The sequence below is a fragment of the Leuresthes tenuis genome, unplaced genomic scaffold, assembly GCF_036924035.1.
Source record: "Leuresthes tenuis unplaced genomic scaffold, fLeuTen1.0.hap1 SCAF_17, whole genome shotgun sequence".
Lineage (NCBI taxonomy): Eukaryota > Metazoa > Chordata > Actinopteri > Atheriniformes > Atherinopsidae > Leuresthes > Leuresthes tenuis.
This window is the reverse complement of record NW_027325371.1, coordinates 26,441,721-26,459,540: the sequence shown is the minus strand read 5'-3', so window position 1 is coordinate 26,459,540 and position 17,820 is coordinate 26,441,721. Positions and strand designations below refer to the sequence as shown.

Here is a 17,820-nt window from a genome sequence, read left to right as displayed (position 1 = left end):
GCAAAAGATTTAGGGCAATCTCTGAAGAGGTGATTTAATTCTCCACAGAGATTACATTTCCTGCCATTTGGACACTCTCCAAAAGTTTGCCCAATTTCTCTGCTCTTCCCACATAACACCTTGGTACAAGCCTCAACCAGGTGCCCATGCTCACCACACTTGCGGCAGAACTTGGGCTGCCCCTGGTAGTGGATGTAACCTCGGTTTTCAAGGTGGCCAGAGTGTCGCCCACCCGCTGCACTGAGCACTCTTCAGCCCTTTTAAATGGTATAACTTTGCACTCCCGCACGCTCCAGCAAGCACCATTCAAGCAACAACTTTGCACTCCAGCTTCGAACATCGGCACAGTCGCAACAAGTAAGGCGACTCTACTCAGAGAAGTCACTCTGCACAGTAACAAGATTTCTTTTGCACAGACAGAAAGGGCTTCACCCGCAAAGGTAAAGCCTGCCAAAAATAGAAACAACTCATTAGTGCTGCTCTCCACAGAAATCTTTAGTAAAAGGCGAAAGACTTGTACGTTATGAAGAGAAACCAGAGTACGATTATCCGTCACTGCGGGAGCAGGGCATCAGGCTTGTTGGCATAGCCACCTTCCCCATGGTGAGCTTTGCTTGGTTGAGACGCTTGCCCCCCCCCCCCCTTGCTCCTCGGCTGACCAAGTAGGAACAATCGGGCCCTATTCGATGGCTGCCTTGTCTTTTACTCTGTGCAAAAGACAAGGCAGCAACAAAAACACCACGAGAATCCCGTATTGAGGCTTTGTTCTGATCGCTCATTCGGGGTCGCATTTCTTTCAAGCAATTCTCCTGGTTAGCCCACACTCGGCTCGCTCCCATAGCCGTGTTAAAGTCTACTTCGCATTCACTCTCTTTTCCCATCAGACTCTTGGGATTTTATCTATAAAATTAATTCCTTCACTCAAACTATGTGAAAACTGCTTTGTCCTTAATATTTACCATGTCTAGAAAGATTTAAACAAAAAAAACAACGTTGTACTTTGCAGTAAAAGAAAGAGCAAATCTAAAGTTTCAGGAATCCGAGAATAAGCTTACTTTCATGAGTTCTTCACGATTTCGGATTTTGCTATAAAATGAATTCCTTCACTCAAACTAAATTAAAACTGCTAAACCGCTAATCTGTTATATGTAAGGCAGATGTCAAATTCACCGAAATAGGATCAAAGGGTATTCGGCCAATCGAGCTGTAGCAACTTCGGTAAAAGAGTATAAGTTGAAGAGTTTGTGAATAAAGGTGTGCGCACACATAGTGTGCTGTACGAAAATAGGCAGGGAGCAATGCCGGCTGGGGTATATGTTCTTGTATGTTGTCTGACTGTTTGATTTGAATGTGTTGTGTAAGTGTCCTGTTGAATGTTACATGTTTGGGCTTTGACACGCTTCACTGTGGTTGTTAACTGTGTGGTGTGTCCTGAAATGTTATATGTTTGGGCTGTGTGACATGCTTAATGCTTGTCAGTAGCTACCCACTTATTCATATACTATCAAAGTATGTCCGGACTTCTTATGTTGTCAGTTCCCATCAAAAGCGGAAGCGGAGGTCTTCGGATGCAAGTGGGTGTGAATATCCCACCATACAAGTATGGTGGAGAGGAAGCTGTGAATGGCCGACCATAGTAAAAGGCGGGTGAGAGAAGGTGCGAATGCCTAACCATACATCATCAAAAGAGGGAGCGGAGGTGTTCCGCTGTAAGACGGTGTGAATGTCCGACCAGAGATGGTAAAAAGCGGGTAAGAAAAGGTTAAATTACCCAACTGTACACAATCAAAAGAGGGAGCGGAGTTGTTCAGCTAAGAGAAGGTGTGAAAGTCCGAACTTGGTTTGTAAAAAGCGGGTAAGAAAAGGTTCGTATGCCCGAATATACACCATCAAAAGCGGAAGCGGAGGTGTTCGGCTGCAAGATATTGTGAACGTCCGACCAAAGTTTGTAAAAAGCAGTTAAGAAAAGGTTCGAATATCTAACCAAACATAATCAAAAGCGGGAGCAGAGCTGTTCGACTGGAAGTAGGTGTGAATGTCAGATCATAATTTTCAAAAAGCTGATGAGAAAGGGTGAGAATGCCCGACTATACATCATCAAATGCGGTAGCGGAGTTGTTCGGCTGTGAGTAGGTGTGAATCTCCGACCATAATTGCTGAAAAATGTGTTAGAATAGGTAAAAATGCCGGTCCATACATCATCAAAAGCGAGAGAGGTTGTGTTCGGCTGCAAGTAGGTGTGAATGTCCAGCCATAATTACTCACAAACGGGTAAGAAAAGGTAGTATTGCCAGACCATATATGATCAAAACAGGGAGCGGAGGTGGTTCAGCTGCAAGAAGGTTTGAATGTCCGACTAAAGTTCAAATATATTAAAGAAAGCGGGAGGAGAGGTCTTCGGATGAGAGTGGTTGAAAATTTCCAACCATAATGTATAAAATGCGGTGAAAAAAAGGTGTGATAGAACACTAAAAGGTGGAGCGGAAGTGTTCGGCTGCAAGAAGGTGTGAATATCCGACTATATTTGGTGAAAAGCAGGTGAAGCAAGGTCTGAATGCCCAACCTTACATCATCAAAAGCGAGATCAGAGGTGTTTGGCTGCAAGAAGGCCATAGTTTGCCAAAAGCGGGTAAGGTGCGAATGTCCGACTAAATATCAACAAAATTTGGGGCAGAGGTCTTCGGATGCAAGTGGGTGTGAATATCCAACCATACAAGTATGGTGGAGAGGAAGCTGTGAATAGCCGACCATAGTTTGGAAAAAGCGGGTAAGAAAAGGTTTGAATACCCGAACATACACCATCAAAAGAGGGAGCGGAGGTGTTCCGCTGTACGAAGGTGTGAATGTCCGACCATAGTTGGTAAAAAGCGGGTAAGAAAAGGTTAAAATACCCGACTGTACACAATCAATAGCGGGAGCGGAGTTGTTCGGCTACTAAAAGGTGTGAAAGTCCGACCCTGGTTTGTAAAAAGTGGGTAAGAAAAGGTTCGAATGCCCGAACACACACCAACAAAAGAGGGAGCGGAGGTGTTCGGCTGCAAGAAGGTGTGAACGTCCGACCAAAGTTTGTAAAAAAGCAGTTAAGAAAAGGTTCGAATATCTAACCAAACATAATCAAAAGCGGGAGCAGAGCTGTTCGACTGCAAGTAGGTGTGAATGTCAGAGAATAATTTGCAAAAAGCTGATGAGAAAGGGTGAGAAATCCCGACTATACACCATCAAATGCGGTAGCGGAGTTGTTCGGCTGTGAGTAGGTGTGATTCTCCAACCATAATTGCTGAAAAATGTGTTAGAAAAGGTAAGAATGCCGGTCCATACATCATCAAAAGCGGGAGAGGTGGTGTTCGGCTGCAAGTAGGTGTGAATGTCCATTAATAATTGCTTTAAAACATGAAAGAAAATTTTCGAATATCAAACCTTACATGATCATTAGCGGGAGAGGAGGTGTTCAGCTGCAAGAAGATGTGACTATCCACCCATAATTACTGAAAAATGGGTAGGAAAAGATGCGAATGTCCAACCATAAATCATCAAAAGCAGGAGTGGAGTTGTTCAGCTACAAGAAGGTATGAAAGTCCAACCATGGTTTGTAAAAAGCGGGTAAGAGAAGGTTCGAATACCCGAATATATACCATCAAAAGCGGAAGTGGGGGTGTTCGGCTGCAAGAAGGTGTGAACGTCCGACCAAATATTGTAAAAAGCAGTTAAGAAAAGGTTTGAATATCCAACCGAACATAATCAAAAGCGGGAGCAGAGCTGTTCGACTGCAAGTAGGTGTGAATGTCAGATCATAATTGCTGAAAAATGTGATAGAAAAGACTAGAATGCCGGACAATACATCATCAAAAGCGGGAGAGGTGGTTTTTCGGCTGCAAGTAGGTGTGAATGTCCAGCCATAATTACTCACAAACGGGGGAAGAAAAGGTAGTATTTCCAGACCACACATGATCAAAACAGGGAATGGAGGTGGTTCAGCTGCAAGGTGTGAATGTCTGACTAAAGTTTGTAAAAACCGTGTAAGACAAGGGGCGAATGCCCGACAATGTATGATCAAAAGAGGGAGCGGAGGTTTTCGGCTGCAAGGTCTGAATGTCCAACCATAATTTGTAAAAATCGGGGAAGAAAAGGCTCGAAAGCCCGACTATACACCATCAAAAGCGGGAGCAGAGGTGTTCAGGTGCAAGCAGGTCTGAATGTCCGACCAATAATTACTGAAAAATGGGTAAGAAAAGGTGCGAATGCCAAACCATACATCATCAAAAGCAGGAGCGGATGTGTTCGGCTACAAGAAGGTTTGAATGTCCAACCATAGTAAGTAATAGGTGGGTAAGAAAAGGCTCGAATGCCCGACTATACACCATCAAAAGCGGAAGCGGAGGTGTTCGGCTGCAAGATATTGTGAACGTCCGACCAAAGTTTGTAAAAAGCAGTTAAGAAAAGGTTCGAATATCTAACCAAACATAATCAAAAGCGGGAGCAGAGCTGTTCGACTGCAAGTAGGTGTGAATATCAGATCATAATTTGCAAAAAGCTGATGAGAAAGGGTGAGAATGCCCGACTATACACCATCAAATGCGGGAGCGGAGTTGTTCGGCTGTGAGTAGGTGTGAATCTCCGACCATAATTGCTGAAAAATGTGTTAGAAAAGGTAAGAATGCCGGTCCATACATCATCAAAAGCGAGAGAGGTTGTGTTCGGCTGCAAGTAGGTGTGAATGTCCATTAATAATTGCTTTAAAACATGAAAGAAAATTTTCGAATATCAAACCTTACATGATCATTAGCGGGAGAGGAGGTGTTCAGCTGCAAGAAGATGTGAATATCCACCCATAATTACTGAAAAATGGGTAGGAAAAGATGCGAATGTCCAACCATAAATCATCAAAAGCAGGAGTGGAGTTGTTCAGCTACAAGAAGGTTTTACAAACCATGGTTTGTAAAAAGCGGGTAAGAAAACGTTCGAATACCCGAATATATACCATCAAAAGCGGAAGCGGAGGTGTTCGGCTGCAAGAAGGTGTGAACGTCCGACCAAAGTTTGTAAAAAGCAGTTAAGAAAAGGTTTGAATATCCAACCGAACATAATCAAAAGCGGGAGCAGAGCTGTTCGACTGCAAGTAGGTGTGAATGTCAGATCATAATTGCTGAAAAATGTGATAGAAAAGACTAGAATGCCGGACAATACATCATCAAAAGCGGGAGAGGTGGTTTTTCGGCTGCAAGTAGGTGTGAATGTCCAGCCATAATCACTCACAAACGGGGGAAGAAAAGGTAGTATTACCAGACCACACATGATCAAAACAGGGAATGGAGGTGGTTCAACTGCAAGGTGTGAATGTCTGACTAAAGTTTGTAAAAACCGTGTAAGACAAGGGGCGAATGCCCGACAATGTATGATCAAAAGAGGGAGCGGAGGTTTTCAGCTGCAAGGTCTGAATGTCCAACCACAATTTGTAAAAATCGGGGAAGAAAAGGCTCGAAAGCCCGACTATACACCATCAAAAGCTGGAGCAGAGGTGTTCAGGTGCAAGAAGGTCTGAATATCCGACCAAAAATTAATGAAAAATGGGTAAGAAAAGGTGCAAATGCCAAATAATACATCATCAAAAGCAGGAGCGGATGTGTTCGGCTACAAGAAGGTTTGAATGTCCAACCATAGTAAGTAATAGGCGGGTAAGAAAAGGCTCGAATGCCCGACTATATACCATCAAAAGCGGAAGCGGAGGTGTTCGGCTGCAAGACGGTGTGAACGTCCGACCAAAGTTTGTAAAAAGCAGTTAAGAAAATGTTCGAATATTCAACCAAACATAATCAAAAGGGGGAGCAGAGCTGTTCGACTGCAAGTAGGTGTGAATATCAGATCATAATTTGCAAAAAGCTGTTGAGAAAGGGTGAGAATGCCCGACTATACACTATCAAATGTGGGAGCGGAGTTGTTCGGCTGTGAGTAGGTGTGATTCTACAACCATAATTGCTGAAAAATGTGTTAGAAAAGGTAAGAATGCCGGACCATATATCACCAAAAGCGGGAGAGGTTGTGTTCGGCTGCAAGTAGGTGTGAATGTCCAGCCATAATTACTCACAAACGGGTAAGAAAGGGTACTATTGCCAGACCATATATGATCAAAACAGGGAGCGGAGGTGGTTCAGCTGCAAGAAGGTTTGAATGTCCGACTAAAGTTTGTAAAAAGCGGGTAAGACAAGGTGTGAATTCCCGACAATGTATGATCAAAAGAGGAGTGGAGGTTTTCGGCTGCAAGAAGGTCTGAATGTCCACCCATAATTACTGAAAAATGGGTAAGAAAAGGTGCGAAAGCCCAACCGCACATGATCATAAGTGGATGAGAAGGTGTTCGACTGCAAGTAGGTGTGAATGTAAGATCATAATTTGTAAAAAGCGGGTAAGAAAAGGTAAGAATGCCCAACCATAAATGATCAAAAGCGGCAGCAGAGTTTCGACTGGTATTTATCAATGTCTAGATAGATTTCAACAAAAAACAACGTTGTACTTTGCAGTAAAAGAAAGTGCAAATCAAAAGTTTTAGGAATCCGAGAATAAGCTTATTTTCATGAGTTCTGCACGATTTCGGATTTTATGTATAAAATGAATTCCTTCACGCAAACTAAGTTAACACTGCTTTGTCATTCATATGTACCCATTTCTACATATATTTCAAGCATAAACTTCCTCATACTACCCTGAATGAGAAAGAGCAACACTTGTGATTAAGCCATACGCCCCTTTTGAGGAGTTCTGCATGGTTTGGGATTTTATCTATAAAATTAATTCCTTCACTCAAACTATGTTAAAACGGCTTTTACCTTCATATTTATCAATGTCTCGATAGATTTAAACAAAAAAACAACGTTGTACTTTGCAATAAAAGAAAGAGCAAATCAAAAGTTTTAGGAATCCGAGAATAAGCTTATTTTCATGAGTTCTGCACGATTTCGGATTTTATGTATAAAATGAATTCATTCACTCAAACCAAGTTAAAACTGCTTTTTCCTTCATATTTATTAATGTCTAGATCGACTTCAACAAAGAACAACATTGTATTTTGCAGTAGAAGAAAGAGCAAAACTGAAGGATCAGGAATCCGAGAATAAGCTTCTTTTCATACGTTCTGCATGATTTGGGATTTTATGTATAAAATTAATTCCTTCACTCAAACTAAGTTAACACTGCTTTGTCCTTCATATGTACCCATTTCTACATATATTTCAAGCATAAACTTCCTCATACTACCCTGAATGAGAAAGAGCCACACTTGTGATTAAGCCATACGCCCCTTTTGAGGAGTTCTGCATGATTTGGGATTTTATCTATAAAATCAATTCCTTCACTCAAACTATGTTAAAACGGCTTTTACCTTCATATTTATCAATGTCTCGATAGATTTAAACAAAAAAACAACGTTGTACTTTGCAGTAAAAGAAAGAGCCAATCAAAAGTTTTAGGAATCCGAGAATAAGCTTATTTTCATGAGTTCTGCACGATTTCGGATTTTATGTATAAAATGAATTCATTCACTCAAACCAAGTTAAAACTGCTTTTTCATTCATATTTATCAATGTCTAGATCGACTTCAACAAAGAACAACATTGTATTTTGCAGTAGAAGAAAGAGCAAAACTGAAGGATCAGGAATCCGAGAATAAGCTTATTTTCTTATGGGCAAGTGGGAACTGCTTTGTCCTTCGTATTTATCAATGTGTAGATGGATTTCAACTTCTTCTACTGCAAAGTCCAATGTTTTTCTTTGTTGAAGTCGATCTAGACATTGATGAATATGGAAGGACAAAGCAGTTTTAACTTGGTTTGAGCAAAGCAATTCATTTTATAGCAAAATCCGAAATCGTGCAGAACTCATGAAAGCAGGCTTATACTCGGATTCCTGAAACTTTAGATTTGCTCTTTCTTTTACTGCAAAGTACAACGTTGTTTTTTTGTTTAAATCTTTCTAGACATGGTAAATATGAAGGACAAATCAGTTTTAACATAGTTTGAGTGAAGTAATGCATTTTATAAGCAAAATCCCAAATCATGCAAAACTCACGAAAAGCTTTTTCTCGCTTTTCACTGCTTTTTACAAACTTTGGTCGGACGTTCACACCTTCTTGCATCCGAACACCTCCGCTTCCGCTTTTGATGATGTATATTCGGGCATTCGAACCTTTTATTACCCGCTTTTTACAAACCATTGTTGGACTTTCACACCTTCTTGCAGCCGAACACCACCTCTCCCGCTTTTGATGATGTATGGTCCAGTAACCTTTTCTAACACATTTTTCAGCAATTATGGTCGGACATTCACACCTACTCACAGCTGGACACCTCCGCTCCCGCTTTTGATCATACAATGTCGGGACATCGCTCCTTGTCTTACCAGCTTTTTACAAACTTTAGTCGAACATTCACACCTTCTTGCAGCTGAACACCTCCGCTCCCGCTTTTGATGATGTATAGTCGGGCTTTCGAGCCTTTTCTTACTCGGTTTTTACAAATTATGGTTGGACATTCAGACCTTGCAGCCGAACACAACCTCTCTCGCTTTTGATGATGTATGGACCGGCATTCTTACCTTTTCTAACACATTTTTCAGCAATTATGGCTGGACATTCACACCTACTTGCAGCCGAACAACTCCGCTCCCGCATTTGATGGTGTATAGTCGGGCATTCTCACCCTTTCTCATCAGCTTTTTGCAAATTATGATCTGACATTCACACCTATTTGCAGTCGAACAGCTCTGCTCCCGCTTTTGATTATGTTTGGTTAGATATTCGAACCTTTTCTTAACTGCTTTTTACAAACTTTGGTGGGACATTCAGACCTTCTTGCAGCTGAACACCGCTCCCGCTTTTGATGGTGTATAGTCGGGCTTTCGAGTCTTTTCTTCCCCGGTTTTTACAAATTATGGTTGGACATTCAGATCTTGCAGCCGAAAACCTCCGCTCCCTCTTTTGATCATACATTGTCGGGCATTCGCACCTTGTCTTACCCGCTTTTTACAAACTATAGTCAGACATTCACACCTTGCAGCTGAACCTCCGCTCCCTGTTTTGATCATGTATGGTCTGGCAATACTACCTTTTCTTCCCCCGTTTGTGATTAATTATGGCTGGACATTCAAACCTACTTGCAGTCGAACAGATCTGCTCCCGCTTTTGATTATGTTTGGTTGGATATTCGAACCTTTTCTTAACTGCTTTTTACAAACCATGGTCGTACTTTCACACCGTCTTGTAGCCGAACAACTCCGCTCTCGCTATTGATTTTGTACAGTCGGGTATCTTAACCTTTTCTTACCCGCTTTTTACCAACTATGGTCGGACATTCACACCGTCTTACAGCGGAACACCTCCGCTCCCGCTTTTTATGGTGTATAGTCGGGCATTTGAACCTTTTCTTACCCGCTATTTACAAACTATGGTAGGACATTCAAACTTTCGTGTATCCGAAAACCTCCGCTCTCTCTTTTGATCATACATTGTCGGACATTCGCACCTTTTCTTACCGGCTTTTTACAAACCATGGTCGGACTGTCACACCTTCTTGTAGCCGAACACATCCGCTCCCGCTATTGATTGTGTACAGTCGGGTATATTAACCTTTTCTTACCCGCTTTTTACCAAGTATGGTTGGACATTCACACCTTCGTACAGCGGAACACCTCCGCTCCCTCTTTTGATGGTGTATGTTCGGGCATTCAAACCTTTTCTTACCCGCTTTTTCCAAACTATGGTCGGCTATTCACAGCTTCCTCTCCACCCACCATACTTGTATGGTGGGATATTCACACCCACTTGCATCCGAAGACCTCCGCCCCAAATTTTGTTGATATTTAGTCGGATATTCGCACCTTACCCGCTTTTGGCAAACTATGGCCTTCTTGCAGCCAAACAACTCTGATCTTGCTTTTGATGATGTAAGGTTGGGCATTCAGACCTTGCTTCACCTGCTTTTCACCAAATATAGTCGGACATTCACACCTTCTTGCAGCCGAACACTTCCGCTCCACCTTTTAGTGTTCTATCACACCTTTTTTTTCACCGCATTTTATACATTATGGTTGGAAATTTTCAACCACTCTCATCCGAAGACCTCTCCTCCCGCTTTTGTTAATATATTTGAACTTTAGTTTGACATTCAAACCTTCTTGCAGCTGAACCACCTCCGCTCCCTGTTTTGATCATATATGGTCTGGCTACTACCTTTTCTTACCCGTTTGTGAGTAATTATGGCTGGACATTCACACCTACTTGCAGTCGAACACAACCTCTCTCGCGTTTGATGATGTATGGACCGGCATTTTTACCTTTTCTAACACATTTTTCAGCAATTATGGTCGGAGATTCACACCTACTCACAGCCGAACAACTCCGCTCCCGCTTTTGATGATGTATAGTCGGGCATTCTCACCCTTTCTCATCAGCTTTTTGCAAATTATGATCTGACATTCACACCTACTTGCAGTCGAACAGCTCTGCTCCCGCTTTTGATTATGTTTGGTTGGATATTCGAACCTTTTCTTAACTTCTTTTTACATATTTTGGTTGGACGTTCACACCTTCTTGTAGCCGAACACTTCCACTCCTGCTTTTGATGATGTATGGTTGGGCATTCACACCTTTTTTTTGCCCATTTTTCAGGAATTATGGGTGGACATTCACACCTTGCAGCTGAACACCTGTCTTACCCGCTTTTTACAAACTTTAGTCAGAAATTCACACCCTGCAGCTGAACCACCTCCACTCCCTGTTTTGATCATGTATGGTCTGGCAATACTACCTTTTCTTACCCATTTGTGAGTAATTATGGCTGGACATTCACACCTACTTGCAGCCGAACACCACCTCTCCGAGCTTTTGATGATGTATTGTCCGGCATTCTAGTCTTTTCTAACACATTTTTCAGCAATTATGGTCGGACATTCACACCTACTCACAGCCGAACACTTCCGCTCCCGCAATTGATTGTGTACAGTCGGGTATGTCAACCTTTTCTTACCTGCTTTTTACCAACTATGGTCGGACATTCACACCGTCTTACAGCGGAACCCCTCCGCTCCCTCTTTTGATCATACATTGTCGCGCATTCGCACCTTGTCTTACCCGCTTTTTATAAACTTTAGTCAGACATTCAGACCTTGCGGCTGAACCACCTCCGCTCCCTGTTTTGATCGTGTATGGTCTGGCAAAACTACCTTTTCTTACCCGTTTGTGAGTAATTATGGCTGGACATTCACACCTACTTGCAGCCGAACACCACTTCTCCCAGCTTTTGATGATGTATTGTCCGGCATTCTAGTCTTTTCTAACACATTTTTCAGCAATTATGGTCGGACATTCACACCTACTCACAGCCGAACACTTCCGCTCCCGCAATTGATTGTGTACAGTCGGGTATGTCAACCTTTTCTTACCTGCTTTTTACCAACTATGGTCGGACATTCACACCGTCTTACAGCGGAACCCCTCCGCTCCCTCTTTTGATCATACATTGTCGCGCATTCGCACCTTGTCTTACCCGCTTTTTATAAACTTTAGTCAGACATTCAGACCTTGCGGCTGAACCACCTCCGCTCCCTGTTTTGATCGTGTTTGGTCTGGCAAAACTACCTTTTCTTACCCGTTTGTGAGTAATTATGGCTGGACATTCACACCTACTTGCAGCCGAACACCACCTCTCCCAGCTTTTGATGATGTATTGACCGGCATTCTAGTCTTTTCTAACACATTTTTCAGCAATTATGGTCGGACATTCACACCTACTCACAGCCGAACAACTCCGCTCCCGCATTTGATGGTGTATAGTCGGGCATTCTCACCCTTTCTCATCAGCTTCTTGCAAATTATGATCTTACATTCACACCTACTTGCAGTCGAACAGCTCTGCTCCCGCTTTTGATTATGTTTGGTTGGATATTCGAACCTTTTCTTAACTGCTTTTTAAAAACTTTGGTCAGACGTTCACACCTTCTTGCAGCCGAAAACCTCCGCTCCCTCTTTTGATCATACATTGTCGGGCATTCGCACTTTGTCTTACCCGCTATTTACAAACTTTAGTCAGAAATTCACACCCTGCAGCTGAACAACCTCCGCTCCCTGTTTTGATCATGTATGGTCTGGCGGGTAAGCGGGTCGGCTACTGACCTGGAGCCTTGGCGTAGTGAGAGCAGTCGGTTGCCCGCCTCTTTACCACGAACAGGATGGTCGAAGACCCCTCTCATCTCCACCACGAACCGCCGGTAGGAGGAGCAGAGCTGGGGGTTGCCCTCCCACATAGCCAGCGCCCAAGAACCCAAGAACATTCCTCCGGCCCATAACCCTCCCAGTCAACCAAATACTGGAAACCCCTGCCTCGACGTCTGACATTCAGAATCCGATTAATTGAGTAAGCAGGATGGCCATCCACGACCAGGGGGGGGAGGAGGAGGTTCAGCTGGAGGACCAAGTGCACAAGAGGTGACTGGCTTTAAGAGGGACACATGAAACGTGGGGTGTACCTTAAGGGAGTCTGGGAGCTTAAGGCGCACAGCCGAGGGATTAATGATTCTGACCGCTGGAAAAGGACCAATGAAACGAGGGGACAGCTTACGGGATTCTACCTGCAAAGGCAGGTCCCTGGTGGATAACCACACCATCTGCCCAGGCTGATAATTAGGAGCGGGCGAACGCCTACACTCTGCGAACTCGTCGCAAGTGTTCCTGAACAGAAGGGACGGACACATCATCCTCCTGGGAAGGGAACAAAGGGGGTTGAAAACCATACATTACCATGAATGGCGACATACCAGTAGCAGATGTGGAGAGACTGTTATGAGCATACTCCACCCACGGTAGCTGAACACTCCAGGAGGATGGGTTACGTGCACACACACATCTTAAAGCGGCCTCCAGGTCTTGGTTGGCCCGTTCTGTCTGGCCGTTCGACTGAGGATGGTACCCAGACGATAGACTAACCCTCGCCCCCAATGCGCCACAGAACGCTCGCCAAACCTGGGAAAAAAACTGGGGTCCCCGATCAGAAACGATGTCCATGGGGATACCATGGTGACGAAAAACATGATGAACCAAGAGTTCAGCAGTCTCCAGAGCAGAAGGGAGCTTCGACAGTGGTACAAAATGCACAGCCTTAGAAAAACGATCGACAATAGTAAGGATGACAGAGTTACCTGCAGAAGGAGGTAGACCAGAGACAAAATCCTACGCGATGTGAGGGAATGGGGAGAGGGTTCAGCAAGCAAGCGGGCCATTGGTGCGAGGCCTTCCCTCGGGCACAGACAGAGCACGCTGCCACAAACTGATTGGTGTCACAGACCAGCGTGGGCCACCAGGACCGCTGTCGAATAAGCTCAAGTGTGCGTGCCGCCCCAGGATGGCAGGCCAATCTGGAGGAGTGCCCCCACTGCAGCACCTGAGACCTAACGTTCTCGGGAACGAACAAAGAGTTAGGTGGTCCGATCTCTGGACGGGGACAACGGGAAAGGGCCCTCTTAACCTGCTGCTCAACCTCCCAATGGACCGCTCCCACAAAACAGCTTGGAGGGAGCACAGGCTCAGAGGGATCAGTCAATGGCTGTCTCTCTGTCTGACGGGAAAGGGCATCAGGCTTTAAATTATGGGAACCAGGTCTATAAGAGAGAGTAAAATTAAATCTGCCTAAAAAAGTGCCCATCTGGCCTGTCGAGAATTGAGACGTTTGGCTTGCTGAAGGTAGGCCAAGTTCTTATGGTCCGTCCAAACCACAAATGGAATTTCTGCTCCCTCCAGCCAGTGTCTCCACTCCTCTAATGCCAGAACGACTGCTAAAAGCTCCCGGTTACCCACATCACAGTTGCGCTCAGCTGGAGACAGCCGGCGAGAAAAATAAGCACACGGATGCAACTTCTGTTGTGAGATCTGCGAAAGCACTGCTCCCACACCACTGTCAGAGGCATCCACCTCCACTACGAACTGCTTAGAGGTATCAGGGTGGATGAGAACAGGCGCAGAGGAAAACAGCTCTTTAAGTCTTGAGAATGCCTGGGCAGCTTCAGAGGTCCAGGTAAAAGGGCTGGAGGTGGAGGTAAGTTGGGTGAGTGGAGCAGCCACCTTACTAAAATTCCTAATAAAGCGCCGGTAAAAATTAGCAAAATCAAGGAAACGCTGAAGTTGCTTGCGGTTCTCAGGTACTGGCCACTCAACCACCGCCCTTACCTTGGCTGGATCACAGCGAATCTGACCTCTTTCAATGACAAAGCCCAAAAAAGAGACTGACTGGACATGAAACTCGCATTTCTCAGCCTTGACAAATAATCTTTTCTCAAGCAATCTTTGGAGAACTAATCTGACATGCTTGCTATGTTCCTCCAGTGTGCTAGAAAAAACTAAAATGTTGTCCAGATAAACAAAAACAAAACGGTTGAGCATGTCACGGAGTACATCATTAACTAAGGATTGAAAAACTGCCGGTGCATTAGTTAACCCAAAAGGCATGGCCAAGTACTCAAAATGGATCAAGAGGTGTGTTGAACGCCGTTTTCCACTCATCCCCCTCACGAATACGGACAAGATGGTATGCATTCCGAAGATCTAGTTTGAAGAAGACAGTGGCTTGATGAAGGGAGTGAAAAGCTGAATCCAATAGTGGCAGGGGATATTTATTCTTGACAGTGATAGCGTTCAGACCACGATAGTCAATGCAGGGGCGCAAGGTCTTGTCTTTCTTAGACACAAAAAAACCCCCAGCACCTACAGGGGAGGAAGAGGGGTGAATGATACCTGCTGCCAATGACTCCTTTATGTACCTCTCCATAGTCTCTCTCTCGGGACGGGAGAGGTTGTAAAGGCGGCTGGAGGGGAGAGGGGACCCAGGCAGTAAGTCTATGTGGCAGTCATAGGGACGGTGTGGTGGGAGAGAGAGAGCTTGATGTTTGCTAAATACCTCAGCCAAGTTATGATAACAAGGAGGAACCCCAGAAAGATCAGGAGAGACGGGAGGAACTATGGCAGGAGGACTCAAGGCTGGAACAGCAGATCTAAGACAATTATTGTGGCATGCTACACTCCAGCTAAATATTGTGCTCTGTGTCCAGTCAATGTTGGGATTGTGCAGTCTAAGCCAGGGGAGACCTAAAACCACAGGAGTATGAGGAGCAGGCATAATAAAAAAACTGATAAGCTCATGGTGGTTACCAGAGATAAGTAGAGATAAAGGTACAGTCTGGTGAGAAATTACAGACAACAACATACCGTCTAGAGCATTTACCTTACGAGGTGCTGTAAGTGACACAACAGGAATATTATGTAGTTTAACAAAATCTGCGGCAATAAAATTCTCATCTGCCCCAGAATCCACAAACGGGTTTATAGCCACCTCCTTAGAGTCACAAAACAAAACGGCAGACAACTGAGTACGTGTGGAAGGGAAAAAACCTGAATCTTGGCTCACCTGGATCCCCCCCTCCTCAGGTGAGCCCAGGCTTTTGGCAGATTGGGGCAGTTCTCTCGAACGTGGCCGGGTTGGCCGCAATAAAAACACAGCCTCGCCTGAAGTCTTCGTTGACGCTCAGTCGGAGTCTATCTGGCTCGTCCAAGCTGCATGGGTTCAGGAGGGGGCAGGACAACAGGAGTGTGAGCACCTGCTAGAGTGGACACCTCCACCTGTTGGCCAGAGGCAGAACCAAACAACGGGGTACAGGCGGAAGCGATGCAGCTCTGGTCACGCTCTCGGCGTCTCTCTCGCACTGGCAAGGAGAAATGCTTTCAGTCCCGTGGGGTTTGGTTTTCCGGGCACAAACTGTCGTACAGGACACCGGCCTGTGAATGGAATTATCTGCTCATCTACAAATACCTTCCCTGGCCTAGGCAGATTAAACAGAAACTCTGTTTAAGAGAGGTCTCACCTTCCAGAGGGAATCACGCTTCTTCTCCTCATCAGAGATGTCAAGATCATTTGTGACTTTGATGGACTGCCTGATCTTGAAGAATCTGTCTCGACTCATTGCATCAGCTATAACTGGGACCCTTGTCTTCGCCGCTCAGTACATCCGGATCCTAGGGTATCCGAGTCATGCCATGTACATAGACATGCCAAAGAAGGTTTTCAGCTCCTCTGGTGTGGTTTTTAGACTTCCTCCAGTGATCAACACCTCCGGATTTTTTGTTCGTTCTGACATTTCTTTAAAAACTTGGTCATCGATGTGCTGTTGGAAGTAGTCAGAGGGCTTCCAGTTCTGATGGATGTGTCCAGTGTTGTCATTAGAATTGCTGTCTTCCACAATAGGGTTGAAACTTAAGTGATAAAGAAAGGAGAGGTATAAGTTCAATGTGTGTTAGAACAAGAGTGTGAACTAAAACTGCTCTCATTTCCATTGCTATACACTGTAATAAACATCAAAACCAGAGCTTACACATTGCTACTGATCCATAACACACGATGGGTGTTTCTCGGCTCAGGCTCAGGCTCCTCAACAGCTGCAGTATCCTCCTCTGAACTTTCATCTTCCTCCTCTCTCTGGGCCTCATCCATCTCATCAAATCTGAATCTCCATCCACAACTCATAGCAAAATCCTCTCTGCCTCACTTAGCCCTCTGCTCCCTGATGTATTAAAAATGGGAGTCCTGATGTCCACTACAAAGGACATTACATAGAGGTTGTGTTTTTAAAGGGTTAAAAATACTGTGTCTTCATAAAAATGTTACTAAATTGAAGTAAAGACTTTGATATTAAAGAAAAAATAGATTTTTAACAATAGAAACATGATATCTGCAAAACATTGTCGACTAACCTCTCTTGTTGCTGTAAAACACGGACGTTGAAATTCCCGCCATTTTCAAAAGATCCCAACAACTGGGGCATCAAAACAGAGCCCAGGATGTCCTCTGAGAGGGACAGTAGGACTCAGATAGATTTTATAAGTTATGCCTGACTCATGTTCTGCACAGAGGACAATAATTAACTGCCGGGTCTTGGAAGGTTTATGATTTTTAGACACAATTATTACACTGTCCATAGAGTCTCTGTGGCGCAATCGGCCAGCGCATTCAGCTGTTGACCGAAAGTTTGGTGGTTCGAGCCCACCCAGGGAAGAGTGTGTTTACCAACAGATCGTTGGTAACTCAGACATACTGCTGCCATGTCTTCAGAACATGGTGTGCATATATATCTCTTTCTTCGGGCTTTGGCCCCGTCCTTTACAACCAAGTTGGAAACTTTCTCTATCGACTATTCTGCAACCAGTTCTATGTTTGGTAGCAAATCGAAAGCCGCCGGGGTAACGTGTCCCACTGTACCCACAACCTATCAGGCTCTGTGGTTAGAGTGGGTCCTCCAATAACTTCCATTCCTACTCTCGCCACTCCGTACCACCCATAATCCCCGGGCGCTGGAAGTGGCTGCCCCATCTCTCCAGTGTATGGCATCTGTCTCCATGAGTGTGTCACCCCGTGCATGTGTGTGTTCAACAGGTGTCAACCTGGATGAGTCATATGCGGAGAGTCATTTCGTGTGACTACATGACAATAAAGTAATCTTAATAAAGTCATCTTAGTTACTTACATTGATTCTTTATCATTCAAATGGTCATTAGTATTCCATGAGACTGTGTATATTACAGTGGTCTTTTAAAGTGAAAGAAAGTTGACCTGTTTTGACAGTAATTAAAACCAGATTTATTCTGCGGGAAGCTCCCTGGGGTTGTAATTGCAAGACAGTTTCTCCTGAAATGCCTCAAGTCAAGATGAAGCACAGGTCTGCTACTCAGGCTTTGTGGACTCTTCTTTTATAACGAACCCTTACACAGAAAAATGTGAAAATGTGGTTAAAACATTT

At 44.4% G+C, this 17,820-nt stretch overlaps 1 non-coding gene across 1 annotated transcript; it reads right to left on the bottom strand.

Moving 5' to 3' along the window:
• Positions 1-429: 429 nt before the first annotated feature.
• Positions 430-543, bottom strand: LOC140274246 (U5 spliceosomal RNA). The gene has a single exon (XR_011908217.1). It is a non-coding gene; the product is annotated as a U5 spliceosomal RNA (small nuclear RNA).
• Positions 544-17,820: the final 17,277 nt, after the last annotated feature.